The sequence below is a fragment of the Oratosquilla oratoria genome, chromosome 32, assembly GCF_046742065.1.
Source record: "Oratosquilla oratoria isolate Oo_2021 chromosome 32, ASM4674206v1, whole genome shotgun sequence".
Taxonomy (NCBI): Eukaryota; Metazoa; Arthropoda; class Malacostraca; order Stomatopoda; family Squillidae; genus Oratosquilla; species Oratosquilla oratoria.
This window is the reverse complement of record NC_134808.1, coordinates 28,210,623-28,220,761: the sequence shown is the minus strand read 5'-3', so window position 1 is coordinate 28,220,761 and position 10,139 is coordinate 28,210,623. Positions and strand designations below refer to the sequence as shown.

The 10,139-nt window shown below is 35.6% G+C and overlaps 1 non-coding gene across 1 annotated transcript; it reads left to right on the top strand.

Annotated features, from left to right (window-relative positions):
• The first annotated feature begins 2,683 nt into the window (after window positions 1-2,683).
• Window positions 2,684-2,827, top strand: LOC143017651 (U4 spliceosomal RNA). Its single transcript, XR_012965681.1, has one exon. It is a non-coding gene; the product is annotated as a U4 spliceosomal RNA (small nuclear RNA).
• The last annotated feature ends 7,312 nt before the right edge of the window (window positions 2,828-10,139 follow it).

The following is a 10,139-nucleotide window of genomic DNA, read 5'->3' as shown; positions in this document are numbered from 1 at the left end:
ATTTTCTCTGCCGTTGTTTGTGACCTGAATTTAATCTTAATTGGTCTGGTCTTATCTGTACTATATTTTCCGAGTCTGAATTTTTCCTCAATTTCCTTTATAATTTCTGGTTCATCTTCCTGGACTAATTTTAATAAACTGCTTACTCTTTCATTTTCCTCCTTGATTCTTGCGGTTCTATCTGGGTTATGTTTCTCTTCCATTCCTAATATAATTATACATTTCTTTTTGTCAGCTAATTCTCTTACTATATTCTCCTTCTGTCTCATCACTTTAATAACTGAGTCTTCATTATGTTCTTTCAATTGCTGTTTGACTATGTCAGTGAATGAGACCTTATTCCCTTCTTGGGTTCTCCAATTTTTAGCTTCTGTAGCTATTTTCTCTCTGTTTTCATTACTATTCTTCTTCAATTTCTCATTCTCCTCCTTTACATTTCCTAACTGTCTTTTTAGGTCCTCTATTTCTTCAGTTAAGTTTCTGTTAGCCTTCTCTAGTTGTTCCAACCTTTCAATTCTCTGGAAAATGGAGTCTACATTACCTAACTTACGTTCCAAGTCCTCGATCACCTTATCAACTCTCTCCTCTAGTCTTATCAGTCGGGGGGGAGGGGGGGTTGTGTCCCCCCCACCCTCGTTAAATCCCTGGAACATATTCTCGTCACTGTCTACTGTATTGCTCCTCTCTATACTTCTAATCTTTACATTTTTATTAGACATTTCATCCTCACTCAGTCTTTTGTTTACCTTTCGCTTGTCTGGCTGGGCCAAGTCTACTCCCTCCTCATTTCCTTCCATTTCCCTCAGTAATCCCTCCCCTTTTCCTCTTTCCCTACTTTCCCACTACTCCACGAGCAATTCCCCCCCCACCCTGTAAAAACACTAGGCACTTCTCTTTGCGTTGGGATCCACAGACTTCAGTTTTCTTCAGAGCGTCATCCAAGCCGTCCATTCGCTGAAGTGTGTGTGTGAATGTGTGTAATAAAACCACTTGGAAAATAGAATGTAAGGTGACCGAACGTTTTCGTCTATTTTTAAGACATTTGAAAATGTCTTAAATAGGCGAAAACGCTCGGTCACTTTTCATTTAATTTTCCAAGTGGTTTTATAACACATTTTGTGAATCACGTGTTTTTTATTTATTCGTATATAAATGACAGACAGGCAGACAGACTTTATTTGGCAATGAATTAATGTACATGAAGTGCAAATAATGACAAGAACACATAGTTCGGAATAATAAATGCAAAATGCCGAGGATAACACAAAAAGTATATATATATATATATATATATAGCTATTTTGGTGAAACGTCCACAGACTAATTTAAAATAATTAAAGTCATACATATTAGTTCCGTCTAAGTCTTGAAATTTCCCACGGATTTATCATGTAAATATAAATTTCCTTGTTCATTATTTGATATAAATTATACTTAATACTCAAGTTATACTTAAGTATGTTTTCCTGTACAAATAAATATGTCGAATACTTGTCAACAAACGGTGCATTTTTTGTACAAGAGTAAATCTCCGTCTGGTAAATTCCGAACTCAGTTGCCGATCCTCAATTCAATATAACTGTCATCACCAAATATTCAAATTACACATGTTTAAACATACAAGGAACTGTTGGTAATTTATTTAGCCTAGATCTAAATTCTATGGCTAATGGTGTGCCTTTTTTATTTGTGCGATAAGAATTCGGAGAATCCTGACAGGATGTGACGTCATATTATGATGTAATGCACCAACATTGGATTGACTATTCTTATTATTTTGGATCCGAATTAACATGAGCTGATGTTTTGGTAATTCGTTTGTGGTGATAATAATGTATGTTTCATGTGCAGAAAGAAGGAGAAGAATTATGAACGATATTGTAAACATGATTTAGTTTCAGCTGCTGGACACGATATTTTACAGGTAACATTCCTACCTTGCTAAATTCTTCAATACCAATATGACTACGTTGAGGTAGATTCATGCTAAATTTACCTCAACGTAGTCATATTGGTATAGAAGAATTTAGCAAGGTAGGAATGTTACCTATAAAATATCGTGTCGAGCAGCTGAAACTAAATCAGAATCTAACTCAACGTAGTCATATTGGTATAGAAGAATTTAACAAGGTAGGAATGTTACCTGTAAAATATCGTGTCCAGCAGCTGAAACTAAATCATGTTTACAATGTCGTTCATAATTCTTCTCCTTCTTTCTGCACTTATCGCACTTCATGTATATTGATTCTTTGCCAAATAAGCTACTAATTATTATTACTATTAATAGTAGTAGTAGTGGTGGTGGTTCTTGCTTTCCCCAGAAATTTGTTAAAGGAAATAGGAACACAACCAGTTAAATGGCTTTTGAATTTATAAAGGAACCTACGAGCAGTGTATTTGGTTTGGGCAGATACATAACGGTTAGAACAGGTAACAATTGACTTCAGTTGCCAATTAGTGAAATAACAGAGTAGACAAATTCGGTTATTTAATATTTTGTGAGGAAAGTCGCCCTTTGCAAACATTTGATAAGTTATTGTTGTTAATCAGTTTTGAGCTATAGGAATATAAGGAAGCTTATTTTGGTCTGTGAAGTCGGTGTTTCCATACAAATGGGATGGATCGTCAGCCGGAGAGCCTCCGTTCGTTGTGAACTAGACCCTCAAGTTATAATAATAGTGTTAGCTTTGCGCAGTGGCAGTATCGTAACCAATGAGGTTCTACCGAGGTGCGATTATTGCTAGTTGAAAACTTTTCCCAATACCCCGCCTGTCGACTTACTCTTTTGTAAGTCGGCAAAGGCAATTTTTATGAGCCTTTAATTGGGCTTCCTAAATAACCATCTTTGAATGTCTAGTAATTACCATACAATAATTACAATACATTCAAAACTGTATTTTCTATGATTAATTTAGTTCTCAGTATGTGAAGTATCACGAGTAGACGAAGGTCATATTATTTATAGTAAAATCGCCCTTTGAATACGTTGTTACTCACAGGTTTGAGCTAAAGAAATACAAGGAAGTTTATTTTGATAGGTGAAAACGGCGTTTCCTTACAAATGGGATGGACAGTCAGCCAAGCCTCCTCTCCTTATGAACTAGTCTCAAGAAACCCCATTAATTGTGACGCGCATTGCGCAGTAACGATTTCGTAACAAATGAGGCATAACCGAGGTTACGGTATTACCAATATAATGGTGACTTTAAAATGGTCCGTATTTGGGTTTTATATCATCCAAAGAATATTTGGAGAAAATGTCCTACAGGTATATTCTAGCAAATGACCAAATGTATTATTTCAGAGAATATGACAAACATGATCATGCATGCTGGTGTTAGTGTCCGCTCAATTAAGAATACCAACAATACTTAGAAAATACAAAAGATATCTCAGCCTTGCAGATAAAACTCATGACGAAAGATCCTACCATCTTGGAAAGGCAAACGTGAAAGAAGAGACTGGACAATATTGCGAGTTACTAAAGGTAATTGATCTCTTGGTAGCCCCATGAGTTTCGTCAACATAAGAATGGAAGAAACTGCAAAAGACCAGAAGTACACTAGGCAGTTCCATGTCCCTTGCCACCTTTCATACCTCTACATAGTTACCTAATCTTTAACAGTATAGTACTAGAAATGCATACAATCAAGTTTGATATAGATTTACACTATCCATGTAGTCATTTATCATAGTATCCTTGCAAGTATTTCTACCCGCATATTTTAACACTTAAATATTAAAAAGCCACCTCTTCCCCCTTCTCACTATCAATACCCCAGCTCCGCTTTCGTTCGAAAAGTAGGGCACGGGAACCACGCAACACACACACACACACACACACACACACACACACACACACACACACACACACACACACACACACACACTTTCAACGAACGGACGGCTTGAAGAACGTTCTGAAGAAAAGTGCAGATTGTGGATCCCAACGCAAAGAGAAGTGCCTTTTTGTATTTACAGGGTGGGGGGAAATTGCTCGTGGGGTAGTGGGAAAGTAAGGAAAGAGGAGAAGGGGAGGGATTGCTGGGGAAATGGAAGGTAATGAGGAAGTAGAGGACTTGGTCCTAACAGACCGCCGAAAAGTAAACAAGCGACCGCAAGACGAGCTGGAGGACGACGGAATGTCTAATAAGAATGTAAAGATTAGAAGTATAGATAGGAACAATACAGTAGAAAGTGATGAGAATATTTTCAAGGGATTTAAAGAGAGTGGGGGGGACACAAACCCCCCCCCCCGACGGACAAGACTAGGGAAGTAGGTTGTTAAGTTGATAGAGGACTTGGAGAGTATTATAGCTCATATGAACACCATTTTACAAAGGGTTGAAAGATTGGAAGAACTAGAAAAGGCGAATAAAAACTTAACTGATTAAATAGAAGACCTAAAAAGACAGTTAAGAGATGTAAAGGTGGAGAATGAGGAATTGAAGAAGAATAGTAAAGAAAACAGAGAGACAATAGCTAAAGAAAGTAAAAATTGGAAGAAAACCCAAGAAGGAAATAAGGTTTCATTCACTGACATAGTCAAACAGCAATTGAAAGAACATACTGAAGACTCAGTTATTAAAGTGATGAGACAAAAGGAGAATATAGTAAGAGATTTAGCAGACAAGAAGAAATGTATAATTATATTAGGAATGGAAGAGAAACACAACACAGATAGAACCACAAGAATCAAAGAGGAAAATGAAAAAGTAAGCCAATTACTAGAATCAGTTCAGGAAGATGAACCAGAAATTATGAAACAAATCGAAGAGAAATTTAGACTCGGAAAGTATAGCACAGACAAGACCAGACCAATTAAGATTAAATTCAAGTCACAAACAACGGCTGAGAATATCTTATCCAAAACAGGGAAACTAGCAACAAGTGAACAATATAAAAAGGTATGGATAAAAAGGGAAATGAATAAAGAGGAAAGAGAGGAAGAAAAACAGAAAAGACTTGAAGCAAAGGAAAAAACGAGATAAGAACGGAGTCAGAAAAAGAGAGATTCTATTGGAGAGTAGTGAATATGAAACTGAAGAAAGTCGACATACAAGAGAAAAACAAAAGGGAAACAGAGAACACAATGGAAGTGGCAGAAAACTAAGAGTGTCTTACACAAATATAGATGGATTAATAACAGGATTGAATGAACTGAATGATTATTTGAAAGAAAAAGAACCAGACATAATGGGAATTGTAGAAACAAAATTAAAAGGTCCACTACCACCCAACAGTGTAGGACATGATGCATATAATTATTGGATTAGAAACAGAGTGAAAAAGGAAGGGGGTGGAGTTATGTTCCTAACTAAGAAGGATATAAATGTGAAGGGTGTCACATATGGAAAGAATACAGTAGAAATGATAATGATGGAAGTAGAAGACAGAGATAAGAAGAACAGAAAGTTTGTGATAAATTATGTGCCCCCAAAAACAACCTCATGGGAAGAGAGTGAACATAAAAGTATGTTAGAGGACACAAAGATAACATTAAACAAGATAATGGAAGAGGGAGGAAAAATAGTTATGATGGGCGACTTTAATTGCAAAGAAATCTGCTGGGAAGAAATGACAGTAAAGGGTGGAGACGGCTCATGGGGTAAAGCTCTACTCGAGATGGTTACTGACCATACAATGACACAATGGATACAGGAGAACACTAGGTATAGAAATGAAGAAGAGCCATCGAAACTAGACCTAGTAATTACATCCGAACCTAGAATAGTGGACAAAATTGAATATAAAACACCAATAAGTAAAAGTGACCACATACTGATTGAACTGGAACTTAATGAAGAAAAATATATGAAAAGAAATGAACAATACAGAAAAGGAAGAATGATGTATGAAAAAACAAACTTTGATAAAATAAGAGAATTCTTTCAAAAGGAAAACTGGGAAGAAATATACAAAGAAGAAACAACAGTAGAAGAGAAATGGAATATTTTGACAAAAATTTACAAAAAAGGAGTGGAAAAGTATGTCCCAAGACAAAAACAAGAAAAAGAATATGTAAAATGCTGGTACAACAAAAGCTGTAGGGAGTTAAAAGACAATAGAGACAAAGCCTGGACCAGATGGAAAAAAGACAGAAGACCTGAAAAATGGAAAATATATACCGGTTATAGAAATGAATATGTACAAATGTGCAGAGAAGAAAAGAGAAAATATGAAAAAGATATCATAGAAAAGTGTAAAGATCAACCGAAACTATTCTACAGATTTGTAAACAATAAACTGAAAAACAAACAAGACTTGGAGAAATTAAGACAGGAGGGAGTTGAATACACTGAGGAAATGGAAATGGCGGAAATTATGAACAAACATTTTAAATCAGTGTTTACAAGGGAGAACATACAACCTGAAGAGAACGAATGGAAAGAGAAAGTCCCCCCTATGGAAGAAATAAAAGTAACAAAGAATGAAATATTAACACACTTGAGTAATCTTGATGTCAGAAAATCGCATGGACCAGATGAAATAGCAAACTGGATACTAAAAGAATGCAGGAATGAACTGGCAGACAAAATACATAGCATACTAAATAGTTCCTTGAAAGAAGGAAAAGTTCCAGAAGATTGGAAAAAAGCAAACATAGTACCTATATACAAAGGAGGAAATAAAGAAGAACCTACCAACTATAGACCAGTCTCTCTAACAAGTACAATAGCAAAACTTTGTGAAAGAATTATCAAAAGTAGATGGGTAAAATATTTAGAAAAAAAAAACAAAGTGTTAAATCCAAGGCAATTTGGATTCAGACAAGGACGATCATGCGTCACCAATTTAATATGTTTCTATTCAAGACTAATAGATATAATACAGGAAAGAGATGGATGGGCAGACTGTGCATTTTTAGATCTAAAGAAAGCTTTTGACAAAGTACCACATAAGAAGTTGCTTAAGAAATTAGAAACTGAAGGAGGAATACAGGGCAAGCTACTAAATTGGATGGAGGACTTTTTGCAAGAAAGAAAAATGAGAGTAGTGATAAGAAACCAGCACTCAAAATGGGATGAAGTAATAAGCGGTGTTCCGCAGGGAACAGTTCTGGCCCCAATAATGTTTGCTATATATATTAATGATATGGATGAAGGAATAGAAAGCTATATGAGCTTCTTTGCAGATGATGCAAAACTACTGAAAAGAGTGAAAACTGAAGAGGATTGTGAATCACTACAGAGAGATCTAAATAAAGTACAAGAATGGAGTAGGAAATGGGAGATGGAGTTCAATACAAAAAAGTGTAGTATAATGGAATTTGGAAAAAGCAAAAACAGAATAACAGGAGCATATAAATTGGGAGAAGAAGGAATAAAAAAAGTAGAAAATGAGAAGGACCTGGGAGTCATTGTTATGAATAATATGTCACCTGAGAAACATATAAATAAGATTTTCGGAGAGACTTATAATCTAATAAGAACGATCAAAGTTGCATTTACATACCTGGATGAAGAAATGGTGAAGAAAATCCTAATCACCCTGATAAGACCAAGATTGGAATATGCAGCAACGATATGGTCACCAAGTACAAAAAAAAATGTATAAAAAAACTTGAAAGAATACAAAGAGCAATTACAAAACTGGCACCAACACTCTCAAAACTATCATATGAAGAGAGACTAGAAAAACTTGAACTACAGACACTAGAGCAAAGAAGAGAGAGAGGAGATTTGATAGCTATTTACAGAATCATGAAAGGCATAGAAATTACTGATAGAGAGAATCTGATAAAATGGGATGACAGAAATACAAGAGGACACGGAAAGAAAATAAAAAAAGACAGCTATAGAAGAGATTTGAAAAAGAACAGCTTTCCTCACAGAGTAATAGACAGTTGGAACAAGTTAGATGAGAAAGTGGTGTGTGCAAAAACAATACATGAATTTAAAAATAGTTTAGATAAAATGAGATATGAAGACGGGATCCCACGAGCATAGCTCCCCTTCCCGTAAAATACAACTAGGTAAATACAACTAGGTAAATACACTTTCAACGAACGGACGGCTTGAAGAACGTTCTGAAGAAAAGTGCAGATTGTGGATCCCAACGCAAAGAGAAGTGCCTTTTTGTATTTACAGGGTGGGGGGAAATTGCTCGTGGGGTAGTGGGAAAGTAAGGAAAGAGGAGAAGGGGAGGGATTGCTGGGGAAATGGAAGGTAATGAGGAAGTAGAGGACTTGGTCCTAACTTACCGCCTAAAATTAAACAAGCGACCGCAAGACGAGCTGGAGGACGACGGAATGTCTAATAAGAATGTAAATATTAGAAGTATAGATAGGAACAATACAGTAGAAAGTGATGAGAATATTTTCAAGGGATTTAAAGAGAGTGGGGGGGACACAAACCCCCCCCCCCCCGACTGACAAGACTAGAGAAGAAGGTTGATAAGGTGATCGAGGACTTGGAGAGTAGGTTAGGTCATATGAACACCATTTTACAAAGGGTTGAAAGATTGGAAGAACTAGAAAAGGCGAATAAAAACTTAACTGATGAAATAGAAGACCTAAAAAGACAGTTAAGAGATGTAAAGGTGGAGAATGAGGAATTGAAGAAGAATAGTAAAGAAAACAGAGAGACAATAGCTAAAGAAAGTAAAAATTGGAAGAAAACCCAAGAAGGAAATAAGGTTTCATTCACTGACATAGTCAAACAGCAATTGAAAGAACATACTGAAGACTCAGTTATTAAAGTGATGAGACAAAAGGAGAATATAGTAAGAGATTTAGCAGACAAGAAGAAATGTATAATTATATTAGGAATGGAAGAGAAACACAACACAGATAGAACCACAAGAATCAAAGAGGAAAATGAAAAAGTAAGCCAATTACTAGAATCAGTTCAGGAAGATGAACCAGAAATTATGAAACAAATCGAAGAGAAATTTAGACTCGGAAAGTATAGCACAGACAAGACCAGACCAATTAAGATTAAATTCAAGTCACAAACACCGGCAGAGAATATCTTATCCAAAACAGGGAAACTAGCAACAAGTGAACAATACAAAAAGATATGGATAAAAAGAGAAATGAATAAAGAGGAAAGAGAGGAAGAAAAGCAGAAAAGACTGGAAGCTAAGGCAAAAAACGAGAACAGAACGGAGTCAGAGAAAGAGAGATTCTATTGGAGAGTAGTGAACATGAAACTAAGGAAGTTCGACATACAAAAGAAAAACATAAGGGAAACAGAGAACACAATGGAAGTGGCAGAAAACTAAGAGTGTCTTACACAAATATAGATGGATTAATAACAGGATTGAATGAGCTGAATGATTATTTGAAGGAAAAAGAACCAGACATAATGGGAATTGTAGAAACAAAATTAAAAGGCCCACTACCACCCAACAGTGTAGGACATGATGCATACAATTATTGGATTAGAAACAGAGAGAAAAAGCAAGGGGGTGGAGTTATGTTCCTGACTAAGAAGGATATAAACGTGAAAGGTGTCATATATGGAAAGAATACAGTAGAGATGATTATGATAGAAGTGGAAGACAGAGATAAGAAGAGCAGAAAATTTGTGATCAATTATGTGCCTCCAAAAACAGCCTCATGGGAGGAGAGTGAACATAAAAGTATGTTAGAGGACACAAAGATAACATTAAATAAAATAATGGAAGATGGAGGAAGAATAGTTATGATGGGCGACTTTAATTGCAAAGAAATCTGCTGGGAAGAAATGACAGTAAAAGGTGGAGACGACTCATGGGGAAACGCTCTACTTGAGATGATTATTGACCACACAATGACACAATGGATACAGGAGAACACTAGGTATAGAAATGAAGAAGAACCATCGAGACTAGACTTATTAATTACATCTGAACCTAGAATAGTGGACAAGATTGAATATAAAACACCAATAGGTAAAAGTGACCACATATTGATTGAACTGGAACTTAATGAAGAAAAATATATGAAAAGAAATGAACAATATAGAAAAGGAAGAATGATGTATGAAAAAACAAACTTTGATAAAATAAGATAATTCTTTCAACAAGAAAACTGGGAAGAAATATACAAAGAAGAAACATCAGTGGAAAAGAAATGGAATATTTTGACAAAAATTTACAAAAAAGGAGTGGAAAAGTATGTCCCAAGACAAAAACAAGAAAAAGGATATGTAAAA